Source organism: Bison bison, unplaced genomic scaffold (genome assembly GCF_000754665.1).
Source record: "Bison bison bison isolate TAMUID 2011002044 unplaced genomic scaffold, Bison_UMD1.0 scf7180017862275, whole genome shotgun sequence".
In the NCBI taxonomy this organism is placed as follows: Eukaryota; Metazoa; Chordata; class Mammalia; order Artiodactyla; family Bovidae; genus Bison; species Bison bison.
In genome coordinates, this window is record NW_011492847.1 from 1,344,826 (window position 1) to 1,356,404 (window position 11,579).

Genomic DNA, 11,579 nt, shown 5'->3' on the forward strand with positions numbered 1-11,579 from the left:
TCTTAGTTATTCTCTAGGAATGAAGGTGTAGCAAGAAGAGAAAATAGAGTATTTCAATTGGCTTGATTTTGCCAGACTGATATCAAATTAACCTTAGGCTTTTAATCCTGCACAAAGCTGCATGATACAGTATGTTAGCCATAAAAATAACTAGTGCCAGAAATGCAGCCAATATGCAAGTTTACACTTTGTACTTCCTCTTCTGTGCTAAATACTTCAATGCTAGGCTTATTTAAAAAAAAAAATTAAGACAGTAGTACTGGAAAATGTGAAAGAGCAATTACACACCAAAGAAAGCAGATTGAGAAGCTCCAACATACACAGGATGGAATTTGAATTAAATTCCAACTGCAAAGATTAAGTTTTGGAAACGGTTGTTATTGACAATTTTATAAAAATTAAAGAATAAAATGAGTTTTCAGGTTAAAAGCAAAAGTAATCATTGAGTAGTATAAATAAAAAGTAAACCTACTCTAGGGCATTAGGATAAAGAAAAAAAACCTTAAAAAGTACTTTACATAGAGGCAGATTACCTAGCAAGAAACTCAAATGGACAAGTAGAAGACTTTCTCTCATCAACAACAGATAACAGGACACAAATGAAAACCTTCAAAGTGGTAGAGAAATAACCATCTATTTAGAAATTGATACCCAGCTAAATGCTCCCTAAGTCTTTTGCATGGGTGGACAGCAGAGCCGGAGTCATATGAAAACTGAGTTTACAACCTAAAGATTCTAATTTAAATAATTACTAAAGGAGCTATTTTGCAAGAAGACAAAAAATCTTAAATGCTGAAATTGTTGTCTCAAAAACAAGATTCTCTTCCAATTACTCATTATTATCCTGTAGCTATTGAACTATTTCTCTTCTTCCCTTTAAAGTAAAATTTTTTGAAGGAATTGCATTATGTTTTTATTACCAATTAATTTTTGTCTCTTTTGTAAAATGCACTCAAATTAGACTTTAATCTTCACCACTCCAATTAAATAGCTTTTGTCCTGGTCTCTAATGACTTCTATTAATACATTGCTAAATCTAGTAGCTACTTTTTAATTATCTTCATTTGAACTGTTAAAACAATATACGACACAGTGGCCTTCTCTTTGAAACACTACCTTAATCTGATCACTTTATCTGTGAGCTCTTTCGTGATAATCTACACTCTCCACTGATTCTCCCACCCTGCTGGACACTTAGTTATGGTCAATTTTGCTGCGTCCTCTTCATTTTCTCAACCATGTAATACTGGAACACCCCTAGGACTTCTCCTCTCCTTTTTCCCCTATTTACACTTGTTCCTTAGGTGACCTCATTCAGTATTATGACATCAATATCATCTATGATTATGTTCTCTAAACATATAATTTCAATTCACATCTCTTCTTGAATGACAAACTCATCTATCCAATGACTAATAATTCCCTTGGATGTTTGATAGGAATCTCAAACTTATAAATCTATAACCAAACTTCTGATTTTACCATCCTAACCTGCTCATTCTATAGTCTTGGTCATTTCAACCTAAATCACCATCATCCTTCCAGATTCTCAGGCCTTTCACTCATACCCCTGATTAATTTATGAGCTAATACTGTTAGACATACTTTGAAATTATATCCAGAATGTGATCACTGCTTACCATCCCCATCTTTATTTTCCTTATCCAAGATACTAATGTTTCTTATCTGGATTATTATAATAATTTCTAAATTGGTCTACTTTCTGGTCTTGAATATCTTATGTCCAAAGACATAAACCCACGAAGATCTTAATCTTGATAAAACAAGAACATGTCAATTCTTTGTTTAAGACTCTCTGATGGTACCCATTTCACTCAGAGTAAATGCCAAAATGCTCACAGTGGTATGAGCATCTTGTTTGATCCCCTCAACCCTCACCCCCGACTCTCATCCCCATCTCTGCCACCATCGACCACCTTACTTTTTTTTGCTCATTCTGCTCCAACAACATTAGACTGTTTGATGTTTCTTAGCCCTCAGGCAGCATATGCCATTTTCTCTGCACAGGGTACTTTTCTCCCAGACTTCCTTTAAGTATCTATTCAAATATCACTTTATCTGTGAGCTCTTTCCTGATAACCTACATCAATAATAACCCTTAAACTCATTTTTTTTCCCCCAGAGCATTTATATTGTATAGTCGTTAACTTTTTTTCTCTATTCTTTTACTAGAATATCAACTACATGAGTTTAGGGACTTTATCCACTCTGTTCATTGCTGTACCTCCAAATACCTATAACCATGGCAGGCCAAGAGAAAACATGCAGTAAGGATATACTAGATGAATAAATAAATGATGAGGAAGAGAAAGGCAAAACCGGATGGCTAATTCAACTCCATATTGCTTGTCAAAACAATATTAATCACATTTCTTATTGATCAAAAAAGATGAAAATACATTTTAGGCAATAAAAATATGGGAAATAGTTGACATTATCTCAAAGGATTACTAAAATGTACTAGATTCTCTACTCTGTTAGAAAGATAGACGGTGCATGTGGAACGGGACTGCTAACAGTGCCTGATGTGGGAGTGAGCAGCCCGACTGAGGGGTACATGGACAGATACACGGACATGTGGTGAGTGCTGTCAATGTGGTCCTTGCAGGTTCTGCTGTCTTAAGAATTAGCAGGGTGGTGCTGGGGACCCTCCCTGGGGAAGACTGAGGGAGTCACAGCCCACCAGAGAGACTAGGAAGGGAGAGAGAAGCTGAGCCTGATCACAATTTTTTGAAAAGTGACAGTCTTCACAGAGTTTAGAAAATAGGAAAAGGAGATGTTTTAGGCTTTTGTTCCAGGAATGTTTTCATTCTCAATAGGCAGAAAATGGAGAATCCCTTTTCCTAGGTAATGCCTATATTTGAAATAAAATGAAAGGAAAACATCTGCATTTTTAACTTTTCTAAGAAACATTTCTAAAAATTATTTACATCAATACCCATAAAAGCATGTTTACCAAAAATACATTTTAAGACTAAAAAATGAAACAAAAATGACATAGTAATACATCCCATTCAAGTAAGATTTAGACTCAAAATGTAAGGATAGTTCATTTTCAGAAGGCTCAATATAATTTTCAGCATTAATATCTTAGAAGAGGCAGTCAAATGGTTATTTTAACATGCAGAAGACTGATGTTATAATTTATATTTATTTACAAATTCTCTTAAGAAACTAGAAATACAGACAATTTTCTTAATCTGACAAAAATAGGTCACCTCCAAACCTATACCTAATAGCATTCTTCAAGTGAAACTTTGAAGACTTACACTATAATGAAGTACAAGTGAAATTTTTGAAGACTTTGACTATAACATAAAAATGCTTATTATAAAGAAATAGTATTTACACAGCATGGTATCTTGTAAGGATAGGAAAGTTCAGATCAGTGGGAAAAAAGAGCCTAGAAAGTCCAAAGCATATATGGGATTTTAGTGTATAACAGAGAAGACAATACAAACAATGGAGACAGAATGAGGCTTTTTAGTTAATGGCGCTGGGACTAGATTTTCACATGGGAAAAAAGATTCATGCTTTACACCATACACATTCATTAACACCACGTAAATTAAAAGTCTACTTATTTAAAATAAAAGTTTCATAAGTAAATTAAAGCACTTTAGAATATGGGAGGAGTTAATATAAAATATAACCATGGAGGAGAAAATGATTTCTTAAGCAAGGCACAAAAATCAGAATAATAAGGAAATTTAACTATATCAAAAATTTAAAATTATCTGTGCTAAAAGATGTCATAAAAATTACAATGCAATCAACAGATGGGAGGCAAAATTTTCTATGTGTATAATAGACAAAGGGTTTGTCACATATATATGAATGCATATCATGAAAAATAAACATATATTAAGATATATATACATTAGGATCACATGTATACACGTTTCTATAAATCAATAGGGAGAATAGACAAGAAAAGAATGGACAGAGAGTAGAAAAGACACAGAGGAGGAAATCCAAATGGCCCTGCACAAATGATGTTCAATTTCATAAATAATGAGTCATGAAAATTAAAACAATGAGATTCATATGCAGTATCCATCAACTCTCAGATAATTAAATCTGAGAGTAATCAAGTGCTGGCAGGGACCTGGGGAAGGGAGGATTCTCACATATTGCTGATACTGTACAAACTGGTTTGCAATTGGTGGAGCAATTTGGCGATATAGCACAGACACAAAAATGCACATATCCTATGATCAGCAAGTTTCCACTGATACGTACTCCAGACAAGCTCTATTACATATGCCCAAGGGGATATTTATTTCAGTATCAATTATTTCAGTAAAACAATGAAATCAATTCATATTCAAACTAGTGTGGGAATAGATAGTGATATTTTCAAAATATGGAGTAATACACAGCAATTTAAAAAATGAACCAGGGTAATATAACCATGAAGGTGAGTTCTGAAAACAAAATACTTGGTAGTTAAAGTAGCAATTGCCAGAGTAACACATTCCACACCCAAAGTAAAAAATACACACTTGAAAAAAAATGCAAATAATTTGGTTCATGTATAATATTTCATATTTGTAGTAGTAAAATTTAAAAGTATAAAAACAGGATTGTGAAAATGCCAATACACGACAGCTGTATCCTCTGGAGTGGCAGAGAGAATGGCGAGACTGGAAAATGTTAGAGACTTCACATTTACCCATATAGTTTGCTTCTTTACAAACAATGGCTATGAAGCAGGCATGGGAAATAGGTTTACGTTTGATGTATTCATCTGGGTGGCAAGTACACAGGCGTGTATTGTAGCATCCTTAGTACATCAAGAAAATGACATAAATAACAAAGTAGGTCAGGGTTGACACCCATACTCAGCCTTGAAGCAGTTCAAGAAGATGGACTGCCACTCCTCTCTTTCCCATAAGAATATGGAAGTATAGTCTCTGAGCGGGGAATCAATCAGGAGGCAAGAGGGTAGAGCACACGGTTTGAAAGAATGACACTGTCCAAAGTCACAACATAAACTGATGAGACCCAAACAGGTCCAAGATGGCAGACAAGTCTACCTCCACTGGACACTGAGCCTCAGTGTATGCTCATCATTAACACATCACCAAGTTAAGTGACATACCCACCGACTCCAAGACAGTTCAGGAGTCCAGATCATCAAAGACCAAAAAGTAGGCAGTGGCCTGAATCCTGGAATCTCTGCCTCTTTCCCAGGATAGTTGGGATAATCCATCCACTCATTACCCTATGAAACTACCCAGTCCATAAACACTATCCAAGCCATCTTTTGAGCCACCCTCACCTTGGCTCAGATGGTAAAGCATCTGCCTGCAATGCAGGGGACCTGGGTTTGATCCCTGGGTTGGAAAGTTCCCCTGGAGAAGGGAATGGCTACCCACTCCAATATACTTGCCTGGAAAATTCCATGGACAGAGGAGCTGGGCAGGCTACAGTCCATGGGGTAGCAAAGTGTCAGATACAACTGAGTAACACTTTTACTTTTCACCTTTGGAGAGGGCCCACACTGTGGAGTGTGTTTCTCTCTAAATAAGTCCACTTCTTACCTATCAAAACACCCAAACAGAAACAAAAACAAACGAACAAGCAAAAAAAAAAAAAAATCAAAAGTAGTTTAGAGAGCCCCAAGTCTATATCCTTGGCCAGAGTCAAAGGTGACAAGCACATTAAGTATGGTACAGATGGAAAGCTAGAGACACACTATATTGACTTTCCACGTGTGGAGCATCCATCCCTGTGATGACACTGAGATGCAAAGGCTGAAATGGTGACTCAGGTTGGTTCCAGTCACTGAACCCATGACAGTCACCCCCACATCCATTGCACTTACCCTTGTGGCTTAATAGTTGACCCTCAGTCAACTGGTAGGAGGAGGAAGGGGAGCTTACTCAATCCCAGCTTTTAGGTTGAGAAACACTGTCTTCACAGATTCCAGAGAAAAGCCACAGAGTGGATCTTACAAGAAGAAAAGCAAATCACATGTGATGCTGCTCAGGCCAGGTCCTGTCACAAGGCTTCCCAGAGGTCTGGTGCCAGCAGAGCCTGATGAAAGTGAAAAAAGCTGTATTTCTCACTAGCCTTCAAGAAGCATGCTAATTTGAGTGCTTCAGTACTCCACTGTCTGACGTGGGGGCATAATTATTAATAAGGGGCTTCCCAGGTGGTGCTAGGGGTAAAGAACTTGCCTGCCAATGCAGGAGACATAAGAGACACAGCTTCGATTCCTAGATCAGGCAGATTCCCTGGAGGAGGGCACTCCAGTACTCTTGCCTAGAGAATTCCATGGACAGAGGAGCCTGGCGGGCTACAGTCCATAGGGTCACAAAGAGTTGGACACGACTGGAGCGACTCAGCATGCAGCATGCATGCATGCGTACAATGATTAATAAACAGTTCTCAATCTCTCTCCCTGAAGTCACACAAACAGGACAAGACTCAGGAAGCTAGATGGGGGGTTCTGTTTAGTCTCCCTGAATTGCAGCTAATGGCTCTGAAAGGCCTGGTTCATTTTAATCAAGTGGACTATTGGAAAACCTGCCAGCAAACACCCATTAAAACAAGAATCAAAATATTTCACATACTACTATGTGATGCAGTTGGTTGAGAAACATTGAAATAATAATACAGTGACCATAAAACGGCAGTACAGGCAGAACATCCCGTTCAGAACATCCAGGATGAGTGGCATACATCTGTGGTCATCTCAGTTCCTAAGTACAGAGGCACCAGCATACCACACTCACTGCCTCAAATGACTGCAGAGAATATTCTGAGAAAGTCGATAATTAGTTTCCTCGATTTTACTTTTAAGAAACAATGAGATTCCTCGGTGGCTCAGTCGGTAAGGAATCCACTGCAATGCAGAACCTGGGTTTGATCCCCAGGCTGGGAAGATCCCCTGGAGAAGGATATGACTACCTACTCCAGTACTCTTGCCTGGAGAATCCCAGGGACAGAGGACCCTGTCAAGCCACAGTCCATGGGGTTGTATGAGTCGGACACAAATTAGCGACTAAACCACCACCATAATTATTCCAAATAGGCTTCTATGTATATTTCAGTGTATGTAGAAATGTGTCCCTTGTATATTTTATCTGCATGTCCTATGATAGTACCACGCTTCACAAGTATGTTTCCACAGAGTTGGCCAGAGCAGCTTCAACTGCAGCTCTAGAAACTATTTAGCTGTTCTTATTGAAAGAGATGAAAACCTAAGAGAATAGGTAACTTAGTTTATGCCAACAATCGACTTCTGAACATGACACAGCTTGTGCAAAACTGAAAAATCTTGCATGCTAAAAGATTTGGCTCTAGCAGTCATTTCCACAGCGCCTACTGAGTTGCAGCCACATCTAGAAAATTTTTAAAGTCCTGTGACTTTATTTCCGATTACTTTTTCCCTTGAAAAGGTAAAGGCATTTTTATGCTTTGAGTTCTTACAAGATTCCCACTTTTCCCCCATATGTAACTTTTTTATAACAAACAAATGTAAATTATCTCACCGATCCTTCTAATGAACAGTATTTCACTTTTAAGACAATAGTTCTTTAAGCAGGCATATATGGATGTGAGAGTTGGACTATAAAGAAAGCTGAGAGCCAAAGATATTGATGCTTTTGAACTGTGGTGTTGGAGAAGACTCTTGAGAGTCTCTTGGACTGCAAGGAGATCCAACCAGTCAATTCTAAAGGAAATCAGTCCTGAATATTCATTGGAAGGACTGATGCTGAAGCTGAAGCTCCAATACTTTGGCCATCTGATGTGAAGAACTGACTCATTTGAAAAGACCCTGATGCTGGGAAAGATTGAAAGTGGGAGGAGAAGGGGATGACAAAGAATAAGATGGTTGGATGGCATCATCGACTCAATGGACATGAGTTTGGGTGAACTCTGGGAGTTAGTGATAGACAGGGAAGCCTGGCTTTCTGCACTCCATGGGGTTGCAAAGAGTTGGACATGACTGAGCAACTGAAGTGAACTGAACAGTGCTTCTAAACTGATTGATGCCAGTTTTGAAACAACTATTGATACTTAGGTCAAATTTTATTCCACATCTAAGATGCTCGCATATTTTCAAGTTTGCCTCCTTTGCTAAATTCAGTTTGTTTTCTGAAGTCTACATGTTTTAGGTATTCTGGAAGTTCCTACTTTAAAGCTAAGAGGAAGAGTAGGTAATAGATAAGAATCCCCTAGTTGCCACTGACTTCCATCCATGGCTCATTTTGCCCTTTTAACTAGACTGGCACTATGAATGCTTTTGTAAGACAGCATGGACTTTTTCTTTCATAACAATCATTTCAGAGTTAAGTGCTCCCATTCATTCCTGAATGTCTGACTAAGTCTTCCTCAAAAGGCTCACAGCTTGTCAGTTATTTCTAAAGCTGGAAAGCTACATGACAATTTTTCTTCTTCCATTAGAATTTTAATGTGTGTTGTAGGTTGTAGCCAGTGTTCAAAAGAGAAAAAATTCAAATTCTCTCTTTAGTGCTAATTCTACATTTAATTTATTTCAGGTGAAGAAGTTGGGGCTGGCATAATAAACTTAGAAAAGATGAAGGGTCATTTAATTCGTTCATTTTTATTTCTGGTCCTGAGAATGGATTTTGTCTCCATATTTAGTGAATTTGGAAGATTTAAAAATCATAGATCCAAAAGAAGTTCCAGATCTTGTATTTTAGGGAAGGAAGGGATGACAAGTAGATTATTTATAAATGTGAAATTTGCTGAAGCCTCAACCAAGCAGGAACTAATCAACCCACCCAAGGGTTAAGCTGTGTCTGACACAGCACCTGTCAGAACGTCCACTTTCATGCAGACTGTCAAACTCAAAACTGGCCAGATTCACCTTCCAGACTCAGACTTCTGCACAGCAGTAGAACAAGAAACCGGACATGGGCCAAAGCTGCCTTTACTGTTGGTCAAAGCACACAGCACTGCAGTCTTTGATGCTGCAGAGAATAATGAGATGGCCAGGACTTTAACCAAGGGGATTAGCATGGATGTATATATTTGAATATATGCCTTACAGTATACATCGCTGCAGAGAAGGCAATGGCACCGCACTCCAGTACTCTTGCCTGGAAAATCCCTTGGACGGAGGAGCCTGGTAGGCTGCAGTCCATGGGGTCGCTAAGAGTCTGACACGACTGAGCGACTTCACTTTCACTTTTCACTTTCATGCATTGGCGAAGGAAATGGCAACCCACTCCAGTGTTCTTGCCTGGAGAATCCCAGGGACGGGGGAGCCTGGTGGGCTGCCGTCCATGGGGTCGCACAGAGTCGGACACGACTGAAGGGACTTAGCAGTAGCAGTAGCAGTATACATCGCTGACTGATCTATTACATCATTAGGTATTGCTCCTAATTCCATATTTAGACCACCCATTCACCTACTGCAATGAATCTCCATTGGATGTTTCACTTAATTTGTGTTCTAGACAGACCATACTCCTTTGGAAGACACTAATTTGTGAAGGGGTTTTGTTGGGATCCTCACCAACAGTGTGTCTGCCTCTTTGCTCACTTTAAAGACTATTAACCACCACATATTCCTCATTGGTCCCCTGTTTTCTGACTTTTGTCTCTGATCCTTCTTGCACTTTGCAGCCAGGAAGCAGAAGTCCATCTCTGAACATAACATTTCCTTGTTTAGTATTCTTTAATGACTTCCCATGCTCAGGCCCTAACTCCTTAGCTGGCAATCAATGTTCAATCCGAACTGGTCCCATTCTGTCTTTCAAGCTACACTCAATGTCGTTCAATTTGTTACGTGGATATACTCCAACTTTTAACTGTTACGTTCTATATCACCTGGAGTGCCCTGTATTTTCCTTTCTCTCCATGTTTTGGCTTTTTTCGTCTTGTAATACAACCTACCAAATTTTCCTCTCTCTTCCTTCAGAAAGTTTTCCTCAGTCATTGAATCAGGCAGGATCTTTCTGAGCTCTGAAGCTGCATGCTTTCTTTGTCAAACTCTTGCTTAGTTTATAGGGCTTCCCTGGTGGCTCAGAGGTTAAAGCGTCTGCCTGCAATGCAGGAGACCTGGGTTCGATCCCTGGGTTGAGAGGATGCCTTGGAGAAGGAAATGGCAACCCACTACAGTGTTCTTGCCTGGAGATTTATCACAGCTTGTCCGACAACGAGCTGGATGTGATTTTTATCAAACTAGAAGTTCCCTTAGGGAGACAGAGGCTTATTATATTTGGTGTTAAACTGACACAGTTTAATATTGGAAAGGGTGCCTGACAAATGTGATCATCTGCTTTACAAAACTAAATAAATTTTAAAATCATCCACGGCTTTTCAGCTCTGCCTTCTCATTCCCCAGTGCCCACAGGGAAAGAGATCTAAGACTTCAAAAGCAAGACCTCATCTGTGCCTCCTCTATTATCTTGCATAATGTCTGGAAAATTATAGGCCCTAATAAAATGTTCTTTTTCTCCTCCAGTAAATGAGGCTTGGCTGAACAGAAGCGTAGCCAACCACTTCAGCACAAGGTGCGTGATCTTTGGGTTTGATACTCTTTCTTCTAAGGGGAGAAAGAACCTCAGGAGTGAGAAAAGTTGCCCAAACAGTAACAATGGCAACCCACGCAGGCAGCACTCAACAGCGATGGGTAGACACGGTGCTCTTTTTCAGGATGAGCTAGGAGTAATTGAGGCGGGGGTACAGGCAGTGCAGAGAGATGATTTTTGACTTAACATTTCAAGATCAGAGAAAAACGTTTTTACCTTTACAGTGTTCTGTTGATTGCCAGAGCAGGGGGAAAGAAGTGTTAAGATGATGGAAAGATCAATCTATTAGAACTGAATTTATCTGTACTAACGCTGTCACCCTCAAGCTTTGAGTTGAAGATGCCTTTAATCAAGATATTCCAGGTCCAGACGGCTTCACAGCTGAATTCTACCAAAAATTTAGAGAAGAGCTAACACCTATCCTGCTCAAACTCTTCCAGAAAATTGCAGAGGAAGGTAAACTTCCAAACTCATTCTATGAGGACACCATCACCCTAATACCAAAACCTGACAAAGATCCCACAAAAAAAGAAAACTACAGGCCAATATCACTGATGAACATAGATGCAAAAATCCTTAACAAAATTCTAGCAATCAGAATCCAACAACACATTAAAAAGATCATACACTATGACCAAGTGGGCTTTATCCCAGGGATGCAAGGATTCTTCAATATCCGCAAATCAATCAATGTAGTACACCACATTAACAAATTGAAAAATAAAAACCATATGATTATCTCAATAGATGCAGAGAAAGCCTTTGACAAAATTCAACACCCATTTATGATAAAAACTCTCCAGAAAGCAGGAATAGAGGAACATACCTCAACATAATAAAAGCTATATATGACAAACCCACAGCAAACATTATCCTCAATGGTGAAAAATTGAAAGCATTTCCTCTAAAATCAGGAACAAGACAAGGGTGCCCACTTTCACCATTACTGTTCAACATAGTTTTGGAAGTTTTGGCCACAGCAATCAGAGGAGAAAAAGAAATAAAAGGAATCCAAATTGGAAAAGAAGAAGTAAAACTCTCAAT

At 38.8% G+C, this 11,579-nt stretch overlaps 1 protein-coding gene across 4 annotated transcripts in view; it reads right to left on the reverse strand.

Moving 5' to 3' along the window:
• Nucleotides 1–11,579, reverse strand: part of GHR (growth hormone receptor) — a 312,954-nt gene that overhangs the window by 198,482 nt on the left and 102,893 nt on the right. Inside the window, exon 1 of one of the 4 annotated variants that reach the window (XM_010832819.1) lies at nt 5,852–6,042. The exons of the other annotated variants lie outside the window; for them this stretch is intronic. The gene's annotated coding sequence lies outside the window, so the exon portion shown is untranslated. Of the gene's footprint in view, nt 1–5,851; nt 6,043–11,579 lie in introns of those variants that run through there. 4 annotated transcript variants of the gene reach the window in all.